We start from the raw sequence: 9,783 nt of genomic DNA on the forward strand, positions 1-9,783 counted from the left end.
TTTTTTTTTTTTTTTTTTTTTTAATGTTGGGGTCATATGGGTGAAGCTGTTCACAGAACAGTGCTCTAAACACCTTTCCCAGTGATGCAGTGGAGGTTGGGGACATTCGGCTTGCAAAGGCCACCAGGGCTGTCCATATGCCCATTTTGCCAATCTGTCTGGAGCTCAGGCTATAGCTGGACAGGGGGAGGAGGAGGCAGACAGGAAGATCTGAGACCAGTGTTACCACTGGGGTAACTGTGAGAAGGACCCACCTCATCACCTCTGAGTGGTATTTTGCCCTAGTCCCCAGAGTGAGATTGGGGGGGTTGAGAAACCCCCCCCAGGCATCATTGAGCACCTGCTAAAAGCCAGCGATTCAGAAAAGCCGGGGGCACTAAAGACATTTATGAATTAAGAATTAATTTAAGAATTTATGGACTTTTGTTCTATCCTGAAACAAACGTGATGCTTTCAGCCCCCAGAGGCACCCAGCAGATGCCCCACTCTTCCCTGCTAACCCTCAGGCTAGGTGTGACGGTGCTGCTCAGATGCCCTGTGCCCTGGCCCCTCTCCATCTCTCCATGCTCGGCTCTCCAGCCCAGCTCCCTTGCCTCCTCCTCGTTTCAGAGGCAGTTAGCTGCCCAGGGCCAGATATCAATGATGCTTTTTCCTCCAGGACGAGGCTCTAAAAGAGGGCAGTGGGTATCTCCCGCGGAGCCCCTGAAAGCAGCAAGCAGGGACCTGCCACGCCGGGCGAGGGATGACCGAGCCCAGCTGAACGTGACTAATTTCTCAGTCCCTGCTTCGTGTGCACATGACCTGTTAAAAGGATTAAATTAAAGGAATTCCCAGAGCTAATCTAGTGATGATATTATGAGAGACAGGAGCTCAAGTGCATCCCGGGGATGGCTGATCGGGTTGCCTAGGATGTATTATTTATGGGGCCATCTGTTTTAGACAGAGATTGAAGTCTGAAGGGGAGGAAGGTTTTGATGGAATTCAGGCATTTAATTGAGACAGGGGGGTAGTAACTCCCCCCAGATAAATAAATAAATAAATATGATGTAGTTATTTAGGAAATAAAGCTGGAACCAGTGTACCTGTGTGCTGATCTCTTCCAAAAAAAAGACTGCTTGGCTCTGGGAGCCCTCAAGTGTCTCCACAGAAGGGACATTCACAGTATGGTGTGTAAGTGCAGGGGAGAGAGGTGTGTAAAGGGGCTCCAGCCTGAGTGAAAAGCAATGGTAGAAACAGATCTGTAACTGGAATGTGAGGAGGCAGGGGGGAAGCCAAAAGAGGCAGTGGCTGCAGGCAAACAGGACGAATTTCCCCAAAATAGCCCGTTCAGTTACTGGATAGCTCAGTAAACTTAGGATCTGTGCACAGCTATTAGGGGCAATACAAAGCCAAATCACAACTGTGAGAAATAAGCTGTCTCTCTTTCTGACTTAGGGTGACACGTTATTTAAATAATATGGGTCAGGAAATATGAAATAAAATATCTCAATGAACAGAATTCGTGTCCTTTCCCTTCTTGCCCGTCTCCCGTGGTGCCAGAAGCAGACACGTTCGTCTGAGCTTTCCCCATTGCAGTTGCCTCATCAGATTTCTAAATATCAGCGCTTCCTCGGGCTAATGTCTAAGCCCATCCTAGCGATCAGGAATGAAACTCATCCCAAAGCTTTGTTTGGAAAGGATCTGCTAAACCTTTACATGGAAATTTGCTGAAAGCTACCTGTCAGTTTTCTGCCTGTTTTCCAATAATTCAGACTAATGACTCGTCAGCCCCTTTTTCCCTTCCTTCTGAATCTGTCTCGAAGGAGGTTTCTGCTCCAGTTACTGGTTTAATAGCACAATGCTATATACCGAGGCAAAATTCTCACCCCGTCTTACTCGATTTGTCTCACAACTGTGCTCATAATCCTTATTTTATTAGTTATTACAAAAATAAATAAATAAATAAATCTGAGCAACTGGTTTTAGTGTTCAAAAATGTGTGCCTCCGAACTGGAACAATGCTTAAGGACTGTTGTTCTGCACAGGAAGCTTTGCTTACGAAAACACAGAACCTGGTCACAGACTATAAGAAAGACTGACGAGTACAAAATCATAAATTAAAATCAAAATCATAAATGAAAGTCATACAGAATTCTTGTTTAGCTGAAATTTCAGCTTCTGTAACATGGAAGGTATTGTCTGTGTTTTATCGTTCAGGGTAGGGATTAGGTTTCTGTCTGAGGTGTGACTTGTCCTATGACCCACACGCCAAAAGTTCAGGCACCAGGCAGGGAGACCCATCCCACAGGAGGAGACCGACTGGGAGGATGTGCAGGGACTGCTTGCACCCACAAGCTGCCCATTGCAGTGCAGAAAGCTGTGTGCAGTGCAAACTGCACCAAGATTATTGCTTGGGGACACAAATGGACATGCACCATCTTCTTATCTGAGTTAGCAAGATGATAAAAAGCAACCAAGCGACCAGAGTGCCTTTTTGTCCCCTTTGCTGAAAGGTTGACAGCAGCAGCAGGTTTGCCTCTCCTTCTGTCAGCCCCAAAGCCTCCTGAGGACTGGATCAACTCTCCTGGGACAGCTCAGGTTGACAGCTCTCGTCATGCTGCAGGGAAATGACTCACTTGCCAAGGACAAGACCTTTGGGCAAGAAAAAGGCTAGAGATTTCCAAGTCCTTGCAGGACAAAATGCTGAAGGAGATGAAATCAAGTGGCCTTTGAGTAGGTGTCTCTGCAGAGGCTTCTTCATTTTCCTGCCAGCAAAGCAGAAGAATCATGAGAGTCTCTTAAAGAATACCTACCAGCCAGAGGCGTCGCGTCTCCTTGTGTGTTGTACAGCTCTTATCACAAAGTATCTGCTGCTGCCACCCTGCAATTAGCTCAAGGATGGGAGCAGCCTGCTGATTTCACTGTCATTAGCTACTGCTGCTGTGGCTACACGGCCACACGGGCTGGCAACACTTCTCAAGTTGCCTCTCTTGCTCAGAACAATGTCCTACCAGGTAGCTGGCACAATCTAGAAGAATAACCCCATTGCTCAAGTTCAGCTGCTCTTTTCCATGTCCTCTCTTGTCCCGTGTCTTTTGCATGCTGGGTGCACCACTGTGTTCACCTCATGAAGCTGGTGTGCAGTGAGAGCAGCTCCCAGAAGGGCTGAGGGAAGGAAGGAGGTGTCTGCAGTAGTGGTGAGCCATCAGGGGACTCGGTCTCATCTAACAGGTTCCCCATTTCTGCTCAGTGCCCTCTGGTCCCCTCTGCTGGTGGATCACTCGGTCAGTGATGGAGTGGATCAGGAAGTGGATCCAGGTGAAGTGCTGGGGGAGTTGTTTGCCTTTTATCCCTTGGGGTACTTTGAGCTAAAGCCCCTTTCTTGGTACAGGTCACTGTGTGGCTCCACGGAGAGCTGTGTGGGCAGACACAACAGGAGGGGAAAAAGTTGGGCAGGGACTACTTAACTCATCACGCTGTTAAAAGTTATTCACTCAATCAGAGCCTCACTTGAACCCCAATTTTAGTTATCTGAGAGAGTAGATGTCTTAAAATAAGTGCTGATGTTTCTTGTGGAGTCAGCAAAGAACCACCACCACCAAATCCTTTGGAGGCTTACAGGTCCTGTTCCTTTAGTTTTAGAAGCCTGCCCTAGGTGGACTGGGTTTTGCACAGGACACGAGCTGCAGCAGTGGCATTGCTGAGGTCTGCACGATCGTGTTACATTCTAGTGGCTGCAGTAAGTACAGCCTCACATCTCAGCACTCCTGCATGAACGTGGATGCCACTGGTTGCCTTCAGGTGAGCCACGTGCAGGGTACCCAGGCTCTTATGGTCTGCATAGAGTCACTGTATGCCCATAGCTGCAAACATACACCCTCATGTGGCTAGGCATCCTGAGGTGTGATCCAAGGGCTACATCCATTTCCATCAAACCCCAGGGTACATGTCTTGTCTTAGCTGTTCTGCATTGCAAACCTCCAAAGTACAGCTGTAACTGCATCAAAAGCTTCTTTAAACTGACGGTGATTTCCTTGGGCTATTTGCAACACCACTGGGATGTCCCATTATAGGCCAGATTTTTTTAACACACAGATGTTATGAGCCATGTTCATTGCCTGTCCCTGATTTGTTATGGATTCAGAGAAATTATATTGAAAGTACTATTTCAATCTTGTTTATTCCTCCTGGATTTCCATAGCAAGAAGTAAGAAACACTGTGCGTTGGATAAAATACTCTTCTGCTACAGCTTTGTGATGTTTGGATCCCACTTGGCATAAACCAAGAGTATGAACCACAGAATCAGTGAGGTTGAAAAAGACCTTCAAGATCATCAAGTCCAACCATCAACCTGACCAACAGACTCCCACCACTAAGCTATGTCCCTTAGTGCCACGTCCTCACATCTTTACAAGACAGAGCCCTCCATAACCAAGCCTGCCTAGCTCTGCAGGCCATTTCTTCTCCCTCTGCCCTCCTGCTAGCCCTCACCATGCAGCTCCTCCACACAGATCCTGGATGGCAAGGCTCAGCTCTGCAGCCCTGTGGTACACCAGCCTCCAACACCTGCAAGGAATTAAGGGAGGCTGAAATACTCCTGGGAGCCCATCGCACATTGCGCAGCCTCCACAAAAAAACGAATTCCTTTCGCATGAGAACACGGGTACATCTGCTTGCGATCATCCTTCTCCAGCCAGCCGGCCTGCTGAAGCAGAAATGTGATTCTCCACAGTTTGGTCAGTGTTTGCAGCTGAGAGGCCAGGATCTGGGAGGAGCAGAATAAGCCTGCCTTTCACCCGCAGCTTCCCCAGCAGCCTGCCCACCCTGGCGCTCACCGTCCTGGGCGCCTCTTGCCCTACTTTCAGGAGTTGAGAAATGATTAAATAAAGAGAAACTTGTTCTGTGGCAGAAAAAAATAAAAGGTCTGTTCTTCTGGCCAGGCACTTGGGATGGAGACAGGAAGTATATTATTTTAAAGGTAAAATGATAAAATATTGGTTTGCCGAAGGAATGGGATGAATATCAAAAACATATCTTCAGATATTACCATACAAAAAGTTATTTGAGGACTGTGTAATTCTGCCCAGACAACAGCTGTGGGGTGTCATAAATAAATGTTTTAGCCTTCAGTTGTTTGCAGACTCATACAGGGTATTTTCCTTGCCGTAAGAAGGCTCTTTGTCAGTGTGCGCATGCACGTGTGTGTGTGTGCATGGGTGTGTGAATGCACGCTCTGTAGCCAAGGAAATGGCTAAAAATAATGCAAGTAAAGGGCAGTGAGTAGACACAGAGGAATACTATCAGAGTCTCTGGTGATGCTACTGTTTATTTCTTAATATTTTCTCCATTTCAGCTGACCAGCAAGGAAACAACTTGAAATCCCTGCTGTAATGAAAGGCCCATATTCCATCCCACTTCAGGCTGCAGCACAGATGCGCTATGGCTTAGGTACTCCTACAGATTTGTCAGATTAGATTTAAAAGTTTGCCTTGCATGCTGCCACAGAAAAGGGCCACAAAAGCAATTTATAAGTGCAATTAACAATGTCATGTTTGGAGAATAAAAGGAAGGTATTTTTAGAAAAGAAAGATTGAATATCAAGTAGCTCAACTTTAGAGTCATAGAATCATAGAACCATTTAGGTTGGAAAAGACTTGTAAGATTGTCTGGTCCAACCTTTTACCTAGCATTGTCAGGTGCTCCATTAAACCATGTCACTAAATTCTACATCTACACGTTTCTTTTAAGACCTCCAGGGATGGTGACCCAATCACTTCCCTGGCAGCCTGTTCCAATACCTCACAGCCCTATCAGTGAAGAAATATTTCATAATACCCAACCTAGAACTCCTCTGGTGCTTCTTAAAGCCTTTTCCCCTCATCACTTATCACAGAAGAGCCCAATCCCCACCTCCCTACAACCTCCTTTCAGGTAGTTGTAGAGAGCAATAAGGTCTCCCCTGATCCTCCTTTTCTCCAGACTAAACAACTCCAGCTCCCCCAGCCACCCCTTGTAAGACTTGTTCTCTAGACCTTTCACCAGCTTTGTATCCCTTCTCTGGACACACTCCAGCACCTCGATGTCACTCTTGTATTGAGTGACTGAACTGCACTGAACACACCACTCGAGATGTAGTCTCACAAGAGCTAGGTACAGAGGGACAATCACTTCACTAGTGCTGCTGGCCACACTGTTCCTGACACAGCTGTATGGGAGAATACTGTGATGGGCATGGCCTTGGCTCTCCGTGACCTCTGCATGCCCAATGATCACCAGACTTTTAGCCCTGTGCTTGCTAAAGGACAGACCCTGCTCTTCCACCCTGACCTTACATGACTTTTAGAGCTCTAGTTCTTCTAGAGAAGTGCTTCTGTAAAACCCATCGTCAGATCCAAGTGTTCCTGAGGAAGAGGGAGATCCTGGTCTCCTTTGGCAGTTTTGCTAGCTATAGACAGTGAAACATAGATCATCAGGTGTTTAAAATTTCAATGCATTTGAAAAAATTGAAAGTCTTTTTGTAGTGTCTTCTAGTAGGGGAATACCCACATGCTCACAGCTATATGGCTGGCCTCTAACATCTTGTACTTTAGCCATGACTTAACCAAAGTGAAGATGAGGTGCAAGAATATGTGAGAGTACATCCCTGCAGTCTGGCAGGAAAGCTTTGCATATGGGTCAGGTATTATTCCTAATTCCCTCTTCAGGAGCCTGTCACTGCAAATATCTGCTTCGTGCAGCACTTGTTCATCTCTCCAGCTTGACTTCCTTATAAGAACCATCCCCAGTCAGTGGGGATGGTGGTGGACAGGCACCATTTAAAAAATGTGCAATGCACATATTTATTGACTGGTATGCACACTTGAACATTGCGATTTATCCACACACATTCACAAACACACAGGCAGAACTTTTATCCACCAGCAGAACAACCTATGCTAGCGCATGAAGATCCAAAGGGAAACATCTGTCGTTAAAAAAACTATAGGCAGAAACATTTATTTAGCACAGGCTGATATACAGAAAGGTTTTCATGCTGTGTTTGACTTGACTTACTGCAGGCAAGATGCAATGATGTGAAGAAGGGATGTCTGAAAGAAACTGTGTGGGATCTTTTCTGGGGCTTCTCCCTCTTGTCTGTTCCTAAACGTTCATTCAGGCGTTGCAGCACACTGGCACTGTGTAATGAATCCATTCTGGTCCTATTTAGAGATCTCATACTCGCTGCCTTTTTATTTTAATACAGCTTCATGCCTTGTGAATGCTAATGCCAGTCTTCTTGACCGACCTCTTCCTAATGGTGATATATAGAGATGAGAAGCTCTCCTGTGACAGACACAGATGGGATTCCCTTAGCTGTGTCAATAGCCTTTGAAAGCATTGATCACGGAGTGTGGAACTGCCTGTGGAAGCGATCATTTAACAGAGCGTGGGTTTTCAGTTACAGGAAGGAAAAGTCCTCATGTCAGTACATCTCAGTCAGCCAGACTGATGCTTGAATCTCAATTTAGCGATGGGAAAACTCACCTCCATTTTACTCTTCTTAGTAAAGGCTCTTTTTGTAGAGGCTGTTCTTACCACTTTCCATGCAGAGTTCATCCTCAGCAGGCGGCACAAGCACAAGTGTTTTACTTTGGGGAAAAAATGTGCTTTGTCAAGACCTTATGCAATTGTGTCTTACTCCTGCCCCTCTGTCTTTAAGATCTGCTCTGCCCTTTTCTTCGCTCTGCTGCTTACCTGCAGGCCCTTGGTTCCGTGTAGCCCTGTAATCAGACATTTGTCCTTTTTTCAGATAATGCCTGAAGCCACTGCTGTGCAATCGATGGGAAAATGGTAACAGCTAGGTGGAAGAAAAGTTGGTTTCAGCTGACATTTCTGTGTAAATTTGGAACAAAGAGTTTCATGGGTGATTTGTAAATGTACAATCTCTTTGCTACCACCTGGCTTTTCCCTCCTTTCACATCAGAGAGAGGTGCATTGATTTTAAGGCTGGAAGACATAAATCTGATCTGACCACCTGCATAATTCAGATCCTCTGACATTCCTGTATAAACACATCTTTCAGGATCATGAAGAGTACTTCTGACAGAGATTGTCTTTTAGAAAGAAAAAGTAATCTCCCATTGATTAAGAAAGACCTACCTACTCCAACACCAACCCTCTTAAGTTCTTCCTGTGTTGTCCAAGAAAAATGCCTGATACTTTCCACATGCTTGTTAACCCTCATCTCATATTTTTTAATCTGAAGTTAGACTCCGAAGCTATTAAACGGCCACTTAGATTGTATCTTCTTCTCCATCTGCACATACCTCACCAGTGCACAGAATTCTAATAACAGTGAAAAAAAAACTGACACATTTCATAACTGTCATTGTTCTTGTCACAAACTAATCCTTAGATAATTTTAGATAATTTATTCCTAAAGCTGTTCACATATTCTGGGAAAGGCAAAGACAGATATATTTTCCAATATAATACTACGAAGAGAATATGCTAGATCTTTGAATAATATTTCTATTTTGTATTTTTATATATAGAGAGAAGAATTTAGTTCTCTGTATGTGACAGCCTACTTTTAAATGAAAATACATGACATTTCAGTGGAAACCAGAAATAAATATGGGAGAGAAACCTCTGACGAAACATGAAGAGATGAAATTTGTCCATAATGAATCCAAAATGTAAGTATTCTATTGGCCTTTATTTTTTTTTTTCTCTTTTAGCCTAGTCTAGAGCTGTCTGTGCTCTTACAGGTAAATTAATCTGTGCCTTGGGCAGCAAGGACTTTCCATGGCTAGAGGAGGCTGATTGATTGTTTCAGATATTGAGACTGCAGGTTTGATGGGAACTGCACAGCAAAGCTGACAGTAGTAGAGATTTGTGGATTTTCTCTTCTTTACTAAAATGTATACCTTACAAAAAACACTTTTTTTTTTTTTTTTTTTTCAGGTGAAAAGAAAAAGGCCTCTGCTATGTATTTCTCTCTTTCTTCTCCAAAAGTTTCAGTATGATTTGTCTTAAGCACAAATAATAAGTCAAGAAAGATTACTGCTATGAAAAACAATTCCATATTTTTCTTATTTAGTGGCTTTGCAATGGTTCGGTGATTTGTTTATATCGTGTTGTGGTTTTCTTTTTTATTTTCTAAAGTGTAGAAGAATTTCTCATGAAAGGTCTAACACAAACCACACAATAAAAATTTCATGTAAAATGATCAAGGATAGAATGTTGACCTTATTAAAGCCAAGGGCATTTGAATCAAAAGGACCTGAATTCTTTTCCAGGTGCCTAGAATTTGCTCAGCAGTGTCAGGCAGGGAACACTGTGCTCCCATGTTGGGTGCTTCACACTTTAAAGGGTGAACTGTCTGTACACCCCTGTTTTTCTCCTCACTGAGAAAAGACAGTGAGCATCCTATCTTTCTGTCTCCTATAAAAAGATGGTTACCAGCAACAAAGTTGCATTGCGTCTAACTTGCTGTCACTGCTTCTGCATTAATCAGTAGCAAAAATAAATTTTTAACTGACTGTCTTTGAGAAGATGTTCTCATCCCAGCTACAACTTCAACAAAAATAATCTGGGACTAAATTACCTTCAGTGTTCCCTCCATCCCAAGCCTTTCTATGATGCCATGAATTTCATCCTACTGCACAGCCTCTCCTGCACCAGTGTACAAATACCCTGCTCAAGTCCTCCCCGGCTCCCAGGAAATTTCAGCCAAAGTGTATTAGAGCTACAGCCATTGCATCGTTAGTAGTAACTACCAGGTGAAAGTACTTTTCTGTGGCCACCATTAGGTGGTAACA

General features: G+C 44.4%; 1 long non-coding RNA gene across 1 annotated transcript in view; it reads left to right on the forward strand.

Annotated features, from left to right (window-relative positions):
- Positions 1-9,241, forward strand: part of LOC118161456 — a 21,582-nt gene extending 12,341 nt beyond the window's left edge. The window contains exons 2-3 of the long non-coding RNA XR_004748037.1: positions 8,515-8,658; positions 8,927-9,241. This is a non-coding gene — a long non-coding RNA (uncharacterized LOC118161456). The remainder of the gene's footprint in view (positions 1-8,514; positions 8,659-8,926) is intronic.
- The last annotated feature ends 542 nt before the right edge of the window (positions 9,242-9,783 follow it).

The sequence above is a fragment of the Oxyura jamaicensis genome, chromosome 1, assembly GCF_011077185.1.
Source record: "Oxyura jamaicensis isolate SHBP4307 breed ruddy duck chromosome 1, BPBGC_Ojam_1.0, whole genome shotgun sequence".
Lineage (NCBI taxonomy): Eukaryota > Metazoa > Chordata > Aves > Anseriformes > Anatidae > Oxyura > Oxyura jamaicensis.